A 22,304-nucleotide genomic window follows, 5' to 3' on the forward strand; every position below is an offset into this window, starting at 1 on the left:
AAGAAGTGTTCTCCCCTAACTGTGCACCGTTGCTACAGTTCGTCGCTTCTAAGCACCACGTGATGATCGGGTGTGATGGATTCTTACGTTCACATACAACGGGTGTAAGACAGTTTTACACAGCGAAAACACTTAGGGTTAACTTGACGAGCCTAGCATGTGCAGACATGGCCTCGGAACACGGAGACCGAAAGGTCGAGCATGAGTCGTATAGTAGATACGATCAACATGAAGATGTTCACCGATGATAACTAGTCCGTCTCACGTGATGATCGGACACGGCCTAGTTGACTCGGATCATGTAATCACTTAGATGACTAGAGGGATGTCTATCTGAGTGGGAGTTCATAAGATGAACTTAATTATCCTGAACATAGTCAAAAGACCTTTTGCAAATTATGTCGTAAGCTCGCGCTTTAGTTCTACTGTTTTAGATATGTTCCTAGAGTAAATATAGTTGAAAGTTGAAAGTAGCAATTATGCGGACAGTAGAAAGCTTATGTCCTTAATGCACCACTTAGTGTGCTGAACCCCAAACGTCGTTTGTGGATGTTTCGAACATCGAACATACACGTTTTGATAACTACGTGATAGTTCAGTTAAATGGTTTAAGTAGAGGCACCAAAGACGTTTTTCGAAACATCGCGGAACATATGAGATGTTTCGAGGGCTGAAATTAGGATTTCAGGCTTGTGCCCACGTCAAGAGGTTTGAGACCTCCGACGATTTTCTTAGCCTGCAAACTAAGGAGAGAAGCTCAATTGTTGAGCTTGTGCTTAGATTGTCTGAGTACAACAATCACTTGAATCAAGTGGGAGTTGATCTTCCAGATGAAATAGTGATAGTTCCTCCAAAGTCATTGCCACCGAGCTGCTAGAGCTTCGTGATGAACTATAACATATCAGGGATAAATAAGATGATCCTTGAGGTATTCACGATGTTTGACACCGTGAAAGTAGAAATCAATAAGGAGCATCAATTGTTGATGGTTGATGAAACCACTAGTTTCAAGAAGGGCAAGGGAAAGAAGGGATACTTCATGAAACGGCAAATCAGCTGCTGCACCAATGAAGAAACCCGAGGTTGAACCCAAACCCGAGACTAAGTGCTTCTGTAATAAGGGGAACAACCACTAGAGCAAGATTACCCTAGATACTTGGTAGATAAGAAGGCTGGCAAGGTCGATAGAAGTATATTGGATATACATTATGTTAATGTGTACTTTACTAGTACTCCTAGTAGCACCAGGGTATTAGATACCGGTTCGGTTGCTAAGTGTTAGTAACGCGAAATAAAAGCTACGGAATAAAACGGAGACTAGCTAAAGGTGAGCTGACGATATGTGTTGGAAGTGTTTCCAAGTTTGATATGATCAAACATCGCACGCTCCCTCTACCATCAAGATTAGTATTAAACCTGAATGGTTTATTGAATCTCGATTGTAGTGATACACATTTTCATGCCAAAAGATATAAGATAGTAATGATAGTACCACTTACTTGTGGCACTGCCATGTAAGTCATAATGGTATAAAACGCATGAAGAAGCTCCATGTTGATGGATCTTTCGACTCACTCGTTTTTGAAAAGTTTGAGACATGTGAACCATGTCTATTGGTGTATATGCATGAAGAAACTCCATGCAAATGGACCGTTCGGACTCACTTGATTTGAATCACTTGAGATATGCAAATCATACCACATGGGCAAGATGACTGAAAAGCCTCGTTTTCAGTAAGATGGAACAAGATAGCAACTTATAGGAAGTAACACATTTTGATGTGTGCAGTCCAATGAGTGCTAAGGCATGCAGTGAATATCGTTATGTTCTTACTTCACAGATGATTCGAGTAGATGTTGAGAATATTTACTTGATGAAACACAAGTCTGAATTATTGAATGGTTCAAGTAATTCCAGAGTGAAGTAGAAGATCATTGTGACAAGAGGATAAAATGTCTATGATACGATCATAGAGATGAATATCTGAGTTACGAGTTTTGGCACACAATTAAGACATTGTGGAAATTGTTTCACAATTAATACCGCCTGGAACACCATAGTGTGATGGTGTGTCCGAACATCATAGTTGCACCCTATTGGATATGGTGCGTACCATGATGTCTCTTATCGAATTACCACTATCGTACATGGGTTAGGCATTAGAGACAACCACATTCACTTTAAATAGGGCACCACGTAATTCCGTTGAGACGACACCGTTTGAGTTATGGTTTAGAGAAACCTAAGTTGTCGTTTCTTAAAGGTTTGGGGCTGCTTATGTGAAAAAGTTTCAGGATTAAGCTCGAACCCAAAGCGGATAAAATGCATCTTCATAGGACACCCAAAACAGTTGGGTATACCTCCTAATTCAGATCCGAAAGCAATATGGATTGTTTCTTGAATCGGGTCTTTTCTCGAGGAAAGGTTTCTCTCGAAAGAATTGAGTGGGAGGATGGTGGAGACTTGATGAGGTTATTGAACCATCACTTCAACCAGTGTGTGGCTGGGCACAGGAAGTTGTCCCTGTGGCACCTACACCAATTGAAGTGGAAGCTTATGATATTGATCATGAAACTTCAGATCAAGTCACTACCAAACCTCGTAGGACGACAAGGACACGTACTACTTCAGAGTGGTAAGGTGATCCTGTCTTGAAGGTCATGTTGCTAGACAACAATGAACCTACGAGCTATGGAGAAGCGATGGTGGGCCCAAATTCCGACAAATGGTTAGGAGCCATGAAATCCGAGATAGGATCCATGTATCAGAACAAAGCATAGACTTTGGTGGTCTTGCCCGATGATCGGCAAGCCATTGAGATAAATGGATTTTAAGAAGAAGATGGACGTGGACGGTAATGTCACCGTCTGTGAAGCTCGACTTGTGATAAAGAGTTTTTCACAAGTTCAAGGAGTTGACTACGATGAGATTTTCTCATTCGTAGAAATGCTTAAAGTCCGTTGGATTCATGTTAGCATTAGCTATATTTATTAAATCTGGCAGATGGATATCAAAACGAGTTTCCTTACCAGTTTTCGTGAGGAAAGATTGTAGGTAATACAATCTGAAAGTTTTTGTCGATCCTAAGGATGCTAAAAGGTATGCTAGCTCCAGCGATCCTTCTAAGGACTGGAGTGAGCATCTCGGAGTTGGAATGTATGCTTTGATGATGATCAAAGATTTTGGATTTATACAAAGTTTATGAGAAACTTGTATTTCCAAAGAAGTGAGTGGGAGCACTATAGAATTTCTGATGAGTATATGTTGTTGACATATTGTTATGGATCAGAAATGACGTAGAATTTCTAGAAAGCATATAGGGTTATTTGAAAAGTGTTTTTCAATGGAAAGCCTGGATTAAGCTGCTTGATCATTGAGCATCAAGATCTATAAGGATAGATCAAAATGCTTAATGGTACTTTCAAATGAGCACATACCTTGACATGATCTTGAAGGTGTTCAAGATGGACCAGTCAAAGAAGGAGTTCTTGCCTGAGTTGTAAGGTACGAAGTTAAGACTTAAAGCTCGACCACGGCAGAATAGAGAGAAAGGACGAAGGTCGTCCCCTATGCTTAAGACGTAGGCTCTACAGTATGCCGTGCTGTGTACCGCACCGAAAGTGTGCCTTGCCATGAGTCAGTCAAGGGGTACAAGAGTGATCCATCAATGGATCATAGGACAGCGGTCAAAGTTATCCTTAGTAACTAGTGGACTAAGGAATTTTCTCGATTATGGAGGTGGTAAAAGAGTTCGTCGTAAAGGTTACGACAATGCAAGCTTGACACCTATCCGGATAGCTCTGAGTAGAGAGACCGGATACATATAATGGAGCAATAATTTAGAATAGCTCCAAGTAGAACAGTTGTTTGGAATAGCTCCAAATAGAGCGTGGTAGCTGCATCTAGGAGATGACATGGAGATTTGTAAAGCACACACGGATCTGAAAGGTTCAGACCCGTTGACTAAAACCTCTCTCACAAGCAACATGATCAAACATAAAACTCATTGAGTGTTAATCACACAGTGATGTGAACTAGACTACTGACTCTAGTAAACTCTTGGGTATTAGTCACATGGCGATGTGACCTGTGAGTGTTAATCACATGGCGATGTGAACTAGATTATTGACTCTAGTGCAAGTGGGAGACTGTTGGAAATATGCCCTAGAGGCAATAATAAAAGTGTTGTTATTATATTTCCTTGTTCATGATAATTGTCTTTTATTCATGCTATAACTGTATTATCCGGAAATCGTAATACACGTGTGAATACATAGACCACAATATGTCCCTAGTGAGCCTCTAGTTGACTAGCTCGTTGTGATCAACAGATAGTCATGGTTTCCTGGCTATGGACATTGGATGTCGTTGATAACGGGATCACATCATTAGGAGAATGATGTGATGGACAAGACCCAATCCTAAGACTAGCACAAAAGATCGTGTAGTTCATTTGCTAGAGCTTTGCCAATGTCAAGTATCTCTTCCTTTGACCATGAGATCGTGTAACTCCTGGATACCGTAGGAGTGCCTTGGGTGTATCAAACGTCACAACGTAACTGGGTGACTATAAAGGTACACTACAGGTATCTCCGAAAGTACCTATTGTTTTATGCGGATCGAGACTGGGATTTGTCACTCCGTGTAAACGGAGAGGTATCTCTAGGCCCACTCGGTAGGACATCATCATATGCGCAATGTGACCAAGGAGTTGATCACGGGATGATGTGTTACGGAACGAGTAAAGTGACTTGCCGGTAACGAGATTGAACAAGGTATCGGTATACCGACGATCGAATCTCGGGCAAGTAACATACCGATAGACAAAGGGAATTGAATACGGGATCGATTGAGTCCTTGACATCGTGGTTCATCCGATGAGATCATCGTGGAACATGTGGGAGCCATCATGGGTATCCAGATCCCGCTGTTGGTTATTGACCGGAGAACGTCTCGGTCATGTCTGCATGTCTCCCGAACCCGTAGGGTCTACACACTTAAGGTTCGATGACGCTAGGGTTATAAAGGAAGCTTGTATGTGGTTACCGAATGTTGTTCGGAGTCCCGGATGAGATCCCGGACGTCATGAGGAGTTCCGGAATGGTCCGGAGGTAAAGATTTATATATAGGAAGTCCTGTTTCGGCCATCGGGACAAGTTTCGGGGTCATCGGTATTGTACCGGGACCACCGGAAGGGTCCCCGGGGGCCCACCGGGTGGGGCCACCTGCCCCGGGGGCCACATGGGCTGTAGGGGGTGCGCCTTGGCCTACATGGTCCAAGGGCACCAGCCCCTAGAGGCCCATGCGCCAAGATAAAGGAAAAAGGGAAGAGTCCTAAAGGGGGAAGGCACCTCCGAGGTGCCTTGGGGAGGATGGACTCCTCCCCCATCCTTAGCCGCACCCCTTCCTTGGAGGAGGGGGCAAGGCTGCGCCTCCCCCCTCTCCCTTGGCCCTATATATAGTGGGGGAAAGGAGGAGCAATCATACCTAAGGCCTTTGGTTGCCTCCCTCTCCCTCCCGTGACACATCTCCTCTCCCGTAGGTGCTCGGTGAAGCCCTGCAGGATTGCCACGCTCCTCCATCACCACCACGCCATTGTGCTGCTGCTGGATGGAGTCTTCCTCAACCTCTCCCTCTCTCCTTGCTGGATCAAGGCGTGGGAGACGTCACCGGGCTGTACGTGTGTTGAACGCGGAGGTGCCGTCCGTTCGGCACTTGATCATCGGTGATCTGAATCACGACGAGTACGACTCCATCAACCCCGTTCACTTGAACGCTTCCGCTTAGCGATCTACAAGGGTATGTAGATGCACTCTCTTTCTACTCGTTGCTGGTCTCTCCATAGATAGATCTTGGTGATTCGTAGGAAAATTTTTGAATTTCTGCTACGTTCCCCAACAGTATATGATGCAACCAGAAGGTTTTGTCAATCCTAAAGGTGCTAACAAAATGTGCAAGCTCCAACAATCCATCTGTGGACTGGTGCAAGCATCTCGGAGTTGGAATATACGCTTTGATGAGTTGATCAAAGCATATAATTTTATACAGACTTGTGGTGAAGCCTGTATTTACAAGAAAGTGAGTGGGAGCACTACAACATTTCTGATAAGTATATGTGAATGACATATTGTTGATCGGAAATAATGTAGAATTATTCTACAAAGCATAAAGGAGTGTTTGAAAGGAGTTTTTCAAAGAAAGACCTCAAAGAAGCTGCTTACATATTGAGCATCAAGATCTATAGAGATAGATCAAGATGCTTGATAAGTTTTTTCAATAAGTACATACCTTAACAAGATTTTGAAGTAGTTCAAAATGGAATAGTCAAAAAAGAGTTCTTGCCTGTGTTACAAGGTGTGAAGTTGAGTAAGACTCAAAGCCCGACCACGACAGAAGATAAAAAGAGAATGAAAGTCATTCCCTATGCCTCAGCCATAGGTTCTATAAAGTATGCCATGCTGCGTACCAGATCTATTGTATACCCTACATTGAGTTAAGCAAGGGAGTACAATAGTGATCTAGGAGTAGATCAGTGGACAGCGGTCAAAATTATCCTTACTGGAATAAGGATATGTTTCTCGATTACAGAGGTGACAAAAGGTTCGTCGTAAAGGGTTACATCGATGCAAGTTTTGACACTGATCCAGATGACTCTAAGTCTCAATCTGGATACATATTGAAAGTGGGAGCAATTAGCTAGAGTAGCTCCATGCAGAGCATTGTTGACATAGAAATTCGCAAAACACATGCAGATCTGAATGTGGCAGACCCGTTGACTAAACTTCTCTCACAAGAAAAACATGATCACACCGTAGTACTCTTCGGGTGTTAATCACATAGCGATGTGAACTAGATTATTGACTCTAGTAAACCCTTTGGGTGTTGGTCACATGATGATGTGAACTATTGGTGTTAAATCACATGGTGATGTGAACTAGATTATTGACTCTAGTGCAAGTGGGATACTGAAGGAAATATGCCCTAGAGGCAATAATAAAGTTATTATTTATTTCCTTATTTCATGATAAATGTTTACTATTCATGCTAGAATTGTATTAACCGGAAACATAATACATGTGTGAATACATAGACAAACAGAGTGTCACTAGTATGCCTCTACTTGACTAGCTCGTTAATCGAAGATGGTTATGTTTCCTAACCATAGACATGAGTTGTCATTTGATTAATGGGATCACATCATTAGGAGAATGATGTGATTGACTTGACCCATTCCGTTAGCATAGCACACGATCGTTTAGTATGTTGCTATTGCTTTCTTCATGACTTATACATGTTCCTATGACTATGAGATTATGCAACTCCCATTTATCGGAGGAACACTTTGTGTGCTACCAAACGTCACAACATAACTGGGTGATTATAAAGGTGCTCTACAGATGTCTCCGAAGGTACTTGTTGGGTTGGTGTATTTCGAGATTAGGATTTGTCACTCCGATTGTCGGAGATGTATCTCCGGGCCCACTCGGTAATGCACATCACTATAAGCCTTGCAAGCATTGTAACTAATGAGTTAGTTGCAGAATGATGTATTACGGAACGAGTAAAGAGACTTGCCGGTAACGAGATTGAACTAGGTATTGAGATACCGACGATCGAATCTCGGGCAAGTAACATACCGATGACAAAAGGAACAACGTATGTTGTTATGCGGTCTGACCGATAAAGATCTTTGTAGAATATGTGGGAGCCAATATGAGCATCCAGGTTCCGCTATTGGTTATTGACCGGAGACGTGTCTCGGTCATGTCTACATAGTTTTCGAACGCGTAAGGTCCGCACGCTTAAAGTTTTGATGACGGTTATATTATGAGTTTATGTGTTTTGATGTACCGAAGGAGTTCGGAGTCCCGGATGAGATCGGGGACATGATGAGGAGTCTCGAAATGGTCGAGACGTAAAAATCGATATATTGGACGACTATATTCGGACATCGGAAAGGTTCCAAGTGATTCGGGTATTTTCGAAAGTACCGGGGAGTTACGGGAATTCGTATTGGGCCTTAATGGGCCATACGGGAAAGGAGAGAAATGCCTCAAAGGTTGGCCGCACCCCTTCCCATGGGCTGGTCCGAATTGGACTAGGGAGGGGGAGGGGTGCCCCCTTCCTTCCTTCTCGTTTTCCCTTCCCTTTCCTTCCCTCCTACTCCTACTACTTGGAAGGGCTCCTAGTTCTACTAGGAAAGGGGCAATCCTACTCCCGGTGGGAGTAGGACTCCCCTAGGGCGCGCCATAGAGAGGGCCGACCCTCCCCCTCCTCCACTCCTTTATATACGGGGGCAAGGGGCACCCCAGAGACACAACAATTGATCATTGATCTCTTAGCCGTGTGCGGTGCCCCCCTTCACCATAGTCCACCTCGATAATACTGTAGCGGTGCTTAGGCGAAGCCCTGCGTCAGTAGAACATCAACATCGTCACCACGCCGTCGTGCTGACGAAACTCTCCCTCAACACTCGGCTGGATCGGAGTTCGAGGGACGTCATCGGGCTGAACGTGTGCTGAACTCGGAGGTGCCGTACGTTCGGTACTTGATCGGTCGGATCGTGAAGACGTACGATTACATCAACCACGTTGTGCTAACGCTTCCGCTTTCGGTCTACGAGGGTACGTGGACAACACTCTCCTCTCTCGTTGCTATGCATCACCATGATCTTGTGTGTGCGTAGGAAATTTTTGATATTACTACGTTCCCCAACACTTGGCCACATAAGTTTCCATCTCGTTGTTGATGATTTATAGCGTAGATATGCGGTAACTACTTTAGCAATAGTCATGGAAGAATATATTATGTGAATGTGCATGTATTCAAATGAATGTGCACACATAATTTAGTTCCAATTATGCACTTTCCTTTCACAGTTCTTTGGAGCTGGATCATCTTACCTCCCTTGATGTGGACATAGACATCATAGATACGTCTATACATATTACACGCCACATTTTGCAGAATTGATATGATAAAGATTACATAAGCCATCCAACTGCACACGTCCACGGAGCTTAATGTAGTGTGTGTGGGTGTGGGTGGGGGGGGGGGGCTGTGGCTCCCCAGGCCCCAGCCATGCACAATTCATTGAAGAAAATAATTGATAGAGGGCTTAGTTGAAAGAAAACATTGTTGTTTGCCCCCTCAGTTAATGGAAATTGATTTGTTTGTTAATGGCTCAATGCATGTAGGGTTGGCGCCTTAATTTGGAATTATATGTATTTTTCTGGCCAATACATTCGCGTAGCTGCAAGGTGTCATCATCGTCCTTGTACAGTTGAATACCCTGTTTGAATCTCAGTTGCTGTTGCATATGTATGTCTTATTTATTTCTCTGTCCAAGAGTTATGATTGCATCTATGGTGAACTCGAGATAGATGCCAAATGTCCACGATTTCATCCAATTAGGTTGCTATGAAATGCACAATGATGGAGGGGCGTGTGTCGGGTGCACGTGAAGCCCTATGTCATACGCGCAACAGTATTCATCAGCTACAAAGCTTCTTGGCCACATAAGTTTCCATCTTGTTGTTGATGATTTATAGCATAGATACGCGGTAACTACTTTAGCAATAGTCATCAAAGAATATATTATGTGAATGTGCATGTATTCAAATGAATGTGCCCATATCATTTAGTTTGAATTATGCACTTTCCTTTCACAGTTCTTTGGAGCTGGATCATCTTACCTCCCTTGATGTGGACATAGACATCATATATACGTCTATAAATATTACACGACACATTTTGCAGAATTGATATGATAGACGAGAGATTATGTTGAAGATTACATAAGCCATGCAACTGCACACGTCGACGAGCTTAATGTAGTGTTGGGCGGGGGCAGGCAGCCATGCACAATTCATTGAAGATTTTTTTAATGGAGGGCTTAGTTGAAAGAAAAAAAATATTGTTTGCCCTCTCAGTTGTTCACATTTTGTGTTTCGCTCCCTGGAAATCTGGCATAGCTCCACCACTGCACGCGTCCCTTCATTGGTATCGTACCATGCATGTCGGGACACGTACTATCAGTCAAGGACCTACAGCCATGCAATAGGAAGGAGGCAAACCTGTTTGCGTCAATCACACAAGCGTATAGACGAGCCCATGATACGGCGGAGCCAGCGACACAAGGACCAATTAGTGTGCCCCTAAATCACGTTGGGCCACATCTTGTCAACAACCAAATCAAACGTCGGGTCTTTCTGAGACGTTGCGTATCCTACTTATGTACGAGTCCTGCGTCTGTTTAGACAAGATTGCTACTTTTATTTGTCATTCCCTCGTAGCGACTAGTGCCACCGTCAAAACATCTTATCGAAACCTAATTATTTCGTCTCGTAAGATTTTATTCCAACTAGCATCTCCACAATTTTAAATTGCTTGGCTATTTATTTCTTGCCTGTTCTTCAATTTGCATATCCTTTGTGGATAGGTCGATCACGCCGTTGACTCGGTCGATAACACCGTGAAGTTGGTTCAACGATCGCCATGGATATTAGTCATGTACAGTTCTTCATGTACGATTGGTAGCCAGATCGTGAGGGTCAAGTCCCTACAAAAATTATAGTTATCGCCTTTCATTAAAAGATCGGGACCCCAGTTCACATCAAGTATTATTAGTTTTCAGAATCATCGGTGAGAGATTTACAATTTTATTGGATTAGATTGTTTTTCAGTCCCATAATAACCCACCAAAAAGCCAAAAATTGATTAGTTCATCCGCTGCACATATCTTTTTAGCCTTTAGCAATTTGCATCTAGTATTTGCTTTGTTGAGTTTTTAGTTGCATTCATCCTAGAGTTAGTGCTGGTTTAGATTAGTTAAGGTGAAAAAACATCTACTTGATCAATCTCGTTTTGAGCTTCCTCATAATATTTGCCGCCACGCTAGATCTCCATTAGAAAAAAATCCCAATATTTGTTGCATGCAATGCGACACCCCTATCAATTAAGAGGTAAAAGCACCCGAAGTACCCCAACTTGCACGAAATGTGATGATTTAGTCCCAAATTTGCAAAATGCAACTCCATCATACCCCAACTTGCTCTAGATGTGATGATTTAGTCCCCAGCCTATCACAGCTCGACAAGTGGCAGTCAGGTGGCTTGACCCGTCTTCGTCCGCACTTTTGCAGGAAACACGCTGCCGTCTTCTCTAATTAACCCAGCCAGGTGCCTCTACCTCAAAAAGGAGTATAGGCCGGGGACATGCTGTTTTCAAAGTTACAGGACTAAAATTTCTGCCCTGCGGGGTATCACAAATGGCTTCAGGTAGCTGTCTCCGATGGCCCGAGACATGGCTAGCACGTCGAAGACGCGGGCGCTGTCCCAGAAGATGGCGCACCCTCCGGCCTCTTGGATCCGCTACAGCTCGTCGGGCCGATCCGGCTGATCAAAATGAATCAAACTATGGTTAGAACAACCCGCAATTAAATCTTTATCAGCAGAGCTTATAAGAACTTGGTTGGTTCTGAGCGCATACCTTGTGGTTGGATGAGAGTGGGATGGCGGCGCTCCCGCGGCCGATGTCCGCACGGCTGTCACCGCAGTTGGCGACGACGAGGTGGCGAGGCGGAGGGCCGACCACGGCAACAACGGCCGTGGAGCCGACGTGGTCGCACTTGGGCAGCTGCAGCTCGCACCGGCAGGTGGGCGCTCCACTGGCCCTTGACCTTTTGAGCTCATGGCCTCGGCGTCCATTCGCGCGAAGCTCCGCTCCATGACACCCATCCACCGCTCCGCATCGTCCGACCCCGACGAGCGGGCGCTGCCGACCTCCTCGACCACGATCTCGTGCATCCGCTCCCCGCACGACGTTGCAACCTACACGCACATGCAATCCAATCGATAAATACTCACGAGTCAAAACAAAGTGCGAGCTGCACATGCGCGATCTCCTTTCAGCGTAGACATATGCTACTAGATCAAAAGGATAGATTATTTGAAGCTGGGATATATAGGCACTCACATGCGAGCAGCTATGGCCCATGGCCGTCGAAGACCCCGAAGAAGTGGTGGCCGGGGAGGAACTCGGGGCGGACGGACACCGCGTCCTCCATATCCCTCCGGCGGCCGCACACCGACATCACGCCGTACTTGGCCGGCTCAATCTCCTCCTCGTTCGTCGAGGAGGATTCCTCCTCCAGCTTCCGCCTCTTCCTGGACACCTCCTCCGCACCACGCTCGGCCACCAGTCTATGCCGTCGTATCTCCATCCTCCGGCGCCGCGCCGCCCGGCTGCCGACGTGGGACTCGGCGCCCTTCCCCTCCGCCGTATCTCCAGTTCTCCATCCTCCACGCACTATCTAACTGTCTTAGTCCCCGGCCTGTCATGGAAGAGAAAGGCTGCCGGCCGGAGACGGTGGCGAGCCTGAGCCTCTTGGCCGGCTCCATGCGCCTGGTCCGGGACAAGCGGCACCAGGACGGTGTGGCCGTTGGGCTAGAGCTGCTCAATTACATCTGCGTCGTGCACAGGCCGGCCAGGAGTATAATTGTCAGCATTGGTGCGGTGCAGCAGCTGGTGGAGCTGCTGCCGGAGCTGGCGACGTAGTGCGTGGAGGAAGACCTTAAACTCAGCAATTGGCCCAACTTGCTGTGTCATTTGAAGACATGGGAGTGGATGAATGCATCGCCCTGCCCATCGATAGGAAGCTTGGATCGAGCAGCAATGTGGCAGCATAAGCACCGCCCGAGTCAGCGGCCGGGTGTACATGCAAATTGGTGTGAATTTGGTCAGCTCAATAAGCACTCAAGGGCTGGGTTGTGGTGAGTACAGCCAGTTTTGCCATCTATGGGTTAATTAGAGACAACGGCAGGGTGTTTCCTGCAAAAGTGCGGACTAAGACCGGTCAAGTCACCTGGCTGCCACTTGTCGAGCTGTGATAAGTCAGGGACTAAATCATCACATCTAGTGCAAGTTAAGGTATGATGAAGTTGTATTTTACAAGTTTAAGACTAAATCATCACATTCCATACAAGTTCGGATACTTGGGATGCTTTTACCTCACCAATTAACATCCCTTGATGTCGGCCGCGTTCCGCACGGGCATACACGTCCACGTTGTTGCACGCGTTTTCTCCGTACGCAATACCCAGCATGTGGTAAACCTGCTCCTGCCCTGCTGCCACATGTACCCAACCAAGCCATGTGTGTGCGCTGCCGCGCCGCTTTTCCCTCATCCATTGATTGCTGCTCGCTCTGTTCCGAAATAATTATTGTTGGGCAACCCAAGTGCAAATTTCGTCTCGTTATATTTTTTTTTCATTTTCCTATTTTGCCCTCCCACTCGCTCGCACTAGCTCGCTCGCCGCTTTCCCAATCATCCCTGAGGGAGTGCTGGATTAGGGGGTGTCCGGATAGCCGGACTATACCTTCGGCCGGACTCCTGGACTATGAAGATACAAGATTGAAGACTTCGTCCTGTGTCCGAAAGGGACTTTTCTTGGCGTGGAAGGCAAGCTTGGCGATACGGATATGTAGATCTCCTACCATTGTAACCGATTCTGTGTAACCCTAGCCTTCTCCGGTGTCTATATAAACCGGAGGGTTTTAGTACGTAGGACGGAACATACAATCATACCATAGGCTAGCTTCTAGGGTTTAGTCTCTCTGATCTCGTCGTAGATCTACTCTTGTACTATCCATATCATCAATATTAATCAAGCAGGACGTAGGGTTTTACCTCCATCAAGAAGGCCCGAACCTGGGTAAAATATTATATCCCCTGCCTCCTGTTACCATCCACCTAGACGCACAGTTCGGGACCCCCTACCCGAGTTCCGCCGGTTTTGACACCGACATTGGTGATTTCATTGAGAGTTCCTCTGTGTCGTCACTTTTAGGCCCGATGGCCTCCAATCATCAACGACGATGCGATCCAGGGTGAGACTTTTCTCACCGGACAGATCTTCGTATTTGGCGGCTTTGCACTGCGGGCCAATTCGCTTGGCCATTTGGAGCAGATCGAAAGCTACGACCCTGGCCATCAGGTCAGATTTGGAAGTTTGAGCTACACGGCCGACCTCCGCGGAGACTTGATCTTCGACGGATTCGAGCCGCAGCCGAGCGCGCCGCACTGTCACGATGTGCATGATCTAGCTCTGCCGCCGAACAGTGCCCTGGAGGCCGCACCCGCATCAGCTCCGACCCTTAATTCGGAGCCAACTGTGCCAATCGAGGATGGGTGGTTGGACACCGCCTCGGGGGCTGCAATCTCTACGGTGATCGAGTCGAACACCAGCCCTATTCTCTGCGAAGCCCGTGACTCCAAGGAGCCGGACCCCTCTCCAGACTCCGAGCCCTCCGCGCCCCTACCGATCGAACCCGATTGGGCGCCGATCATGGAGTTCACCGCCGCGGACATCTTTCAGCACTCGCCCTTCGGCGATATTCCGAATTCACTAAAGTCTCTCTCTTTATCAGGAGAGCCCTGGCCGGACTATGGTCAGCAAGGTTGGGATGCAGATGATGAAGAAATTCAAAGCCCACCCACCACCCACTTCGTAGCCACTGTCGACGATTTAACCGACATGCTCGACTTCGACTCCGAAAACATCGACGGTATGGACGCCGATGCAGGAGACGATCAAGAACCAGCGCCTATAGGGCACTGGAAAGCCACCTCATCGTATGATATATACATGGTGGACACCCCAAAAGAAGGCAATGGCGATGGAACAGCGGAGGATGACCCCTCCAAGAAGCAGCCTAAGCGCCGGCGTCAGCAGCGCCGCTCTAAATCCCGCCAAAGCAAAAATGGTGATTCCGGCATGGGAGATAATAACACCCCGGACAATGCCGAAGACAACCACCTCCAGTAAGATTCAGCACAGGAGGATGGAGAAGCCAGCCCTCGTGAGAGAGCGGCAGACAGAGAGGTCGAGGATGATAATTATATGCCTGCCTCCGAAGATGAGGCAAGCCTTGACGACGACGAATTTGTTGTGCCGGAGGATCCCGTCGAACAAGAACGTTTCAAATGCAGGCTTATGGCCATGGCGAGCAGCCTCAAGAAAAAACAGCAACAGCTTAGAGCTGATCAAGATTTGCTAGCCGACAGATGGACTGAAGTCCTTGCGGCCGAAGAGTATGAACTCGAACGCCCCTCCAAGAGCTACCCAAAGCGCAGGTTGCTACCCCGATTAGAGGAGGAAGCACCTAAACCTACATCACCAGCGCATGATGCGGCCGACCGGCCACCCCGTGGCCGCGACAGAGAGGCCTCCTGGCCCTCCACTCAAGCCGCACCCCGGCGCCGCTCACGGGAAAATGCGCCAGACCTGCGAGATATATTGGAGGACAAGGCAAGGCAAACAAGATCGATCTACGGATCGCGTGGGCGCCCCACGACACGAGACGGTAATCGTCACTCCGGATACAGTAAATCCGGCCGGGCCGAACACAGTAGACAAAGCTTGTTTGAGCTGCGTCGTGATATAGCCCAATACAGAGGCGCCGCACACCCACTATGCTTCAAAGATGAAGTAATGGATCATCAAATCCCCGAGGGTTTCAAACCCGTGAATATCGAATCATACGATGGCACAACAGATCCTGTGGTATGGATCGAGGACTATCTCCTTCATATCCACATGGCCCGCGGTGATGACCTACACACCATCAAATACCTCCCACTCAAGCTTAAAGGACCAGCTCGGCATTGGCTTAACAGCTTGCCAGCAGAATCAATTGGTTGTTGGCAGGACCTGGAAACCGCATTCCTCGACAATTTCCAGGGCACTTATGTGCGACCACCAAACGCCGATGACCTTAGCCACATAATTCAGCAGCTATAGGAATCGGCCAGACAATTCTGGACACGGTTCCTAACCAAGAAAAATCAAATCGTCGACTGTCCGGACGCAGAGGCCCTAGCAGCCTTCAAGCATAACATCCGCGACGAGTGGCTTGCACGGCACCTAGGACAGGAAAAGCCAAAATCTATGGCAGCCCTCACGACACTTTTGACCCGCTTTTGCATGGGAGAAGACAACTGGCTAGCTCGTAGCAATAACATGACCAAGAGCCCTGGTAATTCGGATACCAAGGACAGCAGTGGCAGGTCACGTCGCAACAAGCAAAAGCGCCGCATTAACGGTGACAATGCTGAGGATACGACAGTTAATGCCGGATTCAGAGGCTCTAAACCCGGTCAGTAGAAAAAGCCATTCAAAAGAAATACTCCGGGCCCGTCCAGTTTGGACCGAATACTCGACCGCTCATGCCAAATACATGGCACCCCCGAAAAACCAGCCAATCACACCAACAGGGATTGTTGGGTGTTCAAGCAGACAGGCAAGTTAAATGCCGAAAGCAGAGACAAGGGGCTGCATAGCGATGACGAGGAGGATCCCCGGCCGCAGAACAACAGTGGACAGAAAGGTTTTCCCTCACAAGTGCGGGCGGTGAACATGATATACGCAACTCACGTCCCCAAGAGGGAGCGGAAGCGTGCGCTAAGGGACGTATACGCGATGGAGCCAGTCGCCCCAAAGTTCAACCCATGGTCTTCCTGCCCGATCACTTTTGATCTAAGGGACCACCCCACTAGCATCCGTCATGGCGGATTCGCCACATTGGTTCTAGACCCAATTATTGACGGATTTCACCTCACTAGAGTCCTTATGGACGGCGGCAGCAGCCTGAACCTGCTTTACCAAGATACAGTGCGGAAAATGGGCGTCGATCCCTCGAGGATTAAACCCACTAAAATGACCTTTAAAGGCGTCATACCAGATGTAGAGGCCAACTGTACAGGCTTAGTTACACTTGAAGTGGTCTTCGGATCTCCGGATAATTTCCGAAGAGAGGAGTTAATCTTCGACATAGTCCCGTTCTGCAGTGGCTATCACGCACTGCTCGGACGAACCGCATTTGCCAAGTTCAATGTGGTGCCACACCACGCATACCTCAAGCTCAAGATGCCAGGCCCTCGAGGAGTCATCACAGTCAATGGAAACATCGAACGCTCTCTCCGAACAGAGGAGCATACGGCGGCTATCGCAGCGGAAGTACAAAGCAGCCTCTCAAGACAATTCTCCAGTCCGGCCATTAAACGTCTGGACACCGTCAAGCGCGCCCGGAGTAACCTACAACAAGACCGCATGGCACGTTCCGAGCAAGCGTAGCAATGCGGCCCCAACCCCAGCCCTCGCGAACTTGCGAAACCAGTGTTGCGCGTACATAACTACACTCTGGAAATACCATGGGCACAGGGGGAGGGGCACCATCACGGCACGCCCGAAACACGGCTTAAACCGCACTAGGGGCTGTCGATTTCTTAATTTTCTCTTATTTTCAGGACTCCATTCTTCGGAAGGCTTGTCCGGCAGTACAATTGCTGCACAAACGATACAACCAGGGAAGCAGAAAGCTACGCCGCACTATGGAACTCTAAGATGGTCTCTATAACGAGCAGTATACCTGTTTCACATAACATTCCGCAGCTCGCCCCTGGAAAGGACATGTTAAATAGTCCCATCTTTTGCTTATTGCACTATTTGTATCGTTCTGCTTTGATCACAACTTTTTTAAATAAACAATGCATAGCTTCCGTCTATTATTGCATTACACTTTTTTACGAATATATGTTCATTAATGACATGTTGCACCCGTACACTTTGGTACGGCCAATACGCCAGGGGCTTAAGTACCCCACAATATGGTGTTAGAAGTCCGAACACTTTCACAAGTGCGGCACCCCGAACTTATAGCATTATATGCATCAGCTCCGAATCATGTCTTGGGTCAATAGTTGGGTTTGCCCGGCTCCTATGTTTTGGTACCTTACGTTCCGTTATATCGGCTAAGGTAGCACTAGGAGAACTACTGCGATTGTGCCCCAGTTGAGCTGGGCTAAGCACCTCAGTAGAGAAAGCTAAAACTGACCATCATGATGAGGCGAGAGCTGGTCGCTATTCGAGAGGTTTTCGTGTCCCTAAAGACTTATGCCGCTTAGAGCGAGGAGTCGGCTTTGTCCGGCCTAGGCGTGGATAGCGCCCCGAACTCGGTCTTCCGAACACTAGGGGCTTCGCCGAAATTTAAAATTATAGAATTCTATGGCTAAGTGAGAGTGTTCAAGCATTATAGTCCGATTGCCTTGTTCGTTGTGTTGAGCGCCTCCCTCGAAGGATCCAAGAATGGGAAAAAGAGCGCTCATGTTTATCCCGAACACCCCAGCACTCGTGGCATGGGGGCAGAAGCCGACGACTCGCCATCTCTCAAATTTGATAAACGGCCGCACAGAAGGTAATATTTTAAATTCAAAAGCGTTGCTTAGCGCACATGAACAAGTTTTTAGCGTACAGGATCACAAATGCGAGTTTACTCAAAAATTACATCTTTGGAGCATTCATCCGCTATAAGGCAGGCACCCTTCAGGACGCCCTCATAATACGCTTCCGGGACGCGATGCTCCTTGCCCGGCGGCGGCCCGTCCTTCACCAGCTTCTCCGCATCCATTTTGCCCCAGTGCACTTTGGCACGGGCAAGCACCCTACGGGCACCTTCGATGCAGACGGAGCGCTTGATTACTTCAAGCCGTGGACAGGCATCCACCAGCCACCTCACCAGCCCGAAATAGCTCCCAGGCAGAGCCTCTACAGGCCAAAGTCGAACTACGAGGCCCTTTATGGCCTGTTCGACCACCTTGTGGAGCTCGACCATTTGCTTCAGCTGGTCGCTCAAAGGCACCAGGTGTCCGGCCTCAGCATACTGAGACCAGAACACCTTCTCCATCGAGCTCCCCTCCTCGGATCGGTAGTAGGCGGCCGCATCAGACGCACTACGGGGCAAATCTGCGAATGCTCCTGGAGAGCTCCGGACTCGGGTAAGTAACAAGTAATTCACTTTCACATGCTTGCTTTGCATAATGAATGCCTTACCCGCCGCTATCTTCTTCATCGCTTCAATTTCTTGGAGGGCTTTCTGGGCTTCGGCCTTGGCAGACTTCACGCTTTCGAGGGCTGCCGCAAGCTCGGACGCTTGCGTCTTTGAGTGAAGCTCCAAGCTCTCGTGTTTTTTCACGAGAGCCTGGAGCTCTTTCTGCACCTCCTCCACCCGCGCCTCCTGCTTCCCTCTCTCTGTGCGCTCCGCGGCCGCTCTGTTTTCGGCCTCGGACAACGCTTTCTTAAGGGTTGCCACCTCGGTCGTGGCCCCTATAATAGCACGTTGATCCTATCATTTTTTGCAACCACATCTTCTCTATATACTTGCGCAAGGTATTACTTACCTTCTCCTCGAGTTGCCTCTTGGCACGGCCGAGCTCGTTCTTGGACCGCGCGAGGTTTTGCTTCAGCGTATCCACCTTCGCAGTCAGTGCGGCGGAGGCCAGCAGCGAAGCCTGCATACGCATATTGACTTGATTATGTTAGACTCCTGCGAATGTTATTAGATCCTCTATTCGGCTTTTCTTTTCGAACGCCGAACAGAGCATCAGGGGCTACTGTCTATGCGGTAATATTTTTACATATTCTTTACTTACCTCAAAGCCTGTTAGAAGGCTGGCACATGCTTCAGTCAGTTTGCTCTTGGCAGACTGAACCTTCTGGATCACCGCACTCATAATAGTGTGGTGCTCCTCGTCGATGGAGGCGCCTTTAAGCACCTCCAACAAATTATCCGGTGCCTCCGATTGGACGGAGGTCACTGGCTCAGTAGGCTTGCTCCTCTTAGAAGGAGGCTGCCTACCGGAGTCTGGAACCGTTGAAGGTTCCGGCGCGGTGTCCGGCTCAAGGCCGGACTCGGGGCCCTTGGGGGTTTTATCCCCTTTGCGCCTGGAGTCCGGGAGGTCGCCTTGCGGTGCCTCCAGGACCACCTCCTCCTGGCTTGGAACCTGTTGGGATAGCACCTCGGCATCGTCCGTAGGGTGGGGGGAGGTAGCGGGCGGAAGTGAATTCACGTCCGACGAATCCAGGGAGCCGCTCGATGACTCATCGAGCCCGGCCTTGGGCGGACTGCATAGTCATATTCGGTGTAAGGAGGAGCTGTGCAAGAAAGGAACACTATGAATTGCTCTGGTGTCCGAATACTTACGATCTCGCCAGGGGCTTGGCCCTGTGCGGCCACTCCTCTTCGCCATCGTCGGCGTTGGTGGAGTAGTCTGGAGGAAGGGTCTTCCCCTTCTTGGACCCTTCGGCCTCCCCAGTTGGGGCGGCCTTCCTTTTCTTCCCTCCTCCCGCTGGAGGGGGAGAGGTCTCTTCTTCCTCCTCCTCGTCTTCATGGGAGGAGTGCGTCTTGGAGTCATCGGATGATGAATCCGACACCTCCCAGCGCCGGGCACTCTTTCGAGTCCCCATGGCCTTCTTCTTGGCCTTCTTCTCCGGCACCACATAGGATGCCGGAACCAGCAGCTTCGCCAAGCGAGCGTCCGCTGGGCCTTCGGGCAAAGGAGCCGGACAGTTGATCTGTCCGGACGTCTCCTGCCAATCCTGTCAAAGGTAAGGGAGCTTAGATCCCGCATGGAGTCAAACTATGAAAAACTAATACCCTGTAAAAGGTAAAAACAGCTTACCGCACGAGTGTGACGCTGCATGCTGAATCCGCGATCCTCGGTAGCGGATGCGGGGGCCTCAGCGCCCTTGAAAAGCATCTTCCATGCATCTTCGTACGTCATGTCGAAGAGCCTGCTCAGAGTTCAGTGCCGCGCCGGGTCAAACTCCCACAGGTTGAAAGCCCGTTGTTGACACGGGAGGATCCGGCGGATGAGCATAACCTGGACTACGTTGACAAGTTTGAGCTTCTTGTCCACCAGGGTTTGGACGCATGTTTGGAGTCCGGTCAGCCCTCCTTTTTTACCCCACGATAGGCCCGTCTCTTTCCAGGAGGTGAGCTGCATAGGGGGTCCGGATCGGAACTCGGGGGTTGCGACCCATTCAGGGTCGCGCAGCTCGGTGATGTAAAACCACCCCGATTGCCACCCCTTTAGGGTCTCCACGAAGGAGCCCTCGAGCCATAAGACGTTGGGCATCTTGCCCACCATGGCGCCTCTGCACTCCGCCTGGGTGCCGCGCACCACCTTCGGCTTGACATTGAAAGTCTTGAGCCATAGGCCGAAATGGGGGTGGATGCAAAAGAAAGCCTCGCACACGACGATAAACACCGAGATGTTGAGGACAAAGTTCAGAGCCAGATCGTGGAAATCCAGGCCATAGTAAACATGAGCCCTCAGACAAATGGGTGGAGAGGGAAGCCCAGTCCGCGGAGGAAATGGGGGAGGAACACCACCCTCTCATGGGGCCTAGGGGTGAGGATGAGCTGCCTCTCTTCGGGAAGCCGGTGCGCAATGTCGTTAGACAAGTATCCGGCCTTCCGCAGTTTTTTGATGTGTCCCTCCGTGACGGAGGAGACCATCCACTTGCCTCCCACTCCGGACATGGCCGGAGAAGGTTGAGCTGGGGTGTGCGGACTTGGGCGCTGGAGCTCGAGTGCGCGGAAATGGATAGGCAAAGGAGGAAGAAGGCGTGGATGAAAAGGTGGATCCTTATCCCCTTATATGGGCGGACGCGACTATGCGTCCCCACCAGCTTGGTAAAACTCGCTTATCTCCCCAGCGCCATAATCAATGGCGCGGTTTGGTTACCCACGCTGTATTGATGAGAATCCCAGAATAAGGGGACACGATCTCTGCTTTGACAAGACGTGCCAAGGAAACCGCCTCGCTAAACGCGCTGAGGTGGGACAGTAAAACGATTCGAATAAAGACTTGGCCGTGGTGTGATGTCATGCTACGGAATACGTTAGCAGATTAGATTTGTGTAGATATTATTCTCTCTATGGCAATATGTGGAAACTTATTTTGCAGAGCCGGACGCTACCTTTGTGTTCAAAATCTTTTATGAAGTACTTGGAGGAGGAACCCGCCTTGCAATGCCGAAAACAATCTGCGCGCCGGACTCGTCGTCATTGAAGCCTGGTTCAGGGCTACTGAGGGAGTCCTAGATTAGAGGGTGTCCGGATAGCCGGACTATACCTTCGGCCGGACTCCTGGACTATGAAGATACAAGATTGAAGACTTCGTTCCGTTTCCAGAAGGGACTTTCCTTAACGTGGAAGGAAAGCTTGGCGATACGGATATGTAGATCTCCTACCATTGTAACCGACTCTGTGTAACCCTAGCCCTCTCCGGTGTCTATATAAACTGGAGGGTTTTAGTCCGTAGGACGGAACATACAATCATATCATAGGCTAGCTTCTAGGGTTTAGCCTCTCTGATCTCGTGGTAGATCTACTCTTGTACTATCCATATCATCAATATTAATCAAGCAGGACATAGGGTTTTACCTCCATCAAGAGGGCCC

At 48.5% G+C, this 22,304-nt stretch overlaps 1 pseudogene; it reads right to left on the minus strand.

Annotated features, from left to right (window-relative positions):
- Positions 1-10,979: 10,979 nt before the first annotated feature.
- Positions 10,980-12,401, minus strand: LOC123101217 (probable protein phosphatase 2C 30; annotated as a pseudogene).
- Positions 12,402-22,304: the final 9,903 nt, after the last annotated feature.

Source organism: Triticum aestivum, chromosome 5A (assembly GCF_018294505.1).
Source record: "Triticum aestivum cultivar Chinese Spring chromosome 5A, IWGSC CS RefSeq v2.1, whole genome shotgun sequence".
NCBI classification, from domain to species: domain Eukaryota; kingdom Viridiplantae; phylum Streptophyta; class Magnoliopsida; order Poales; family Poaceae; genus Triticum; species Triticum aestivum.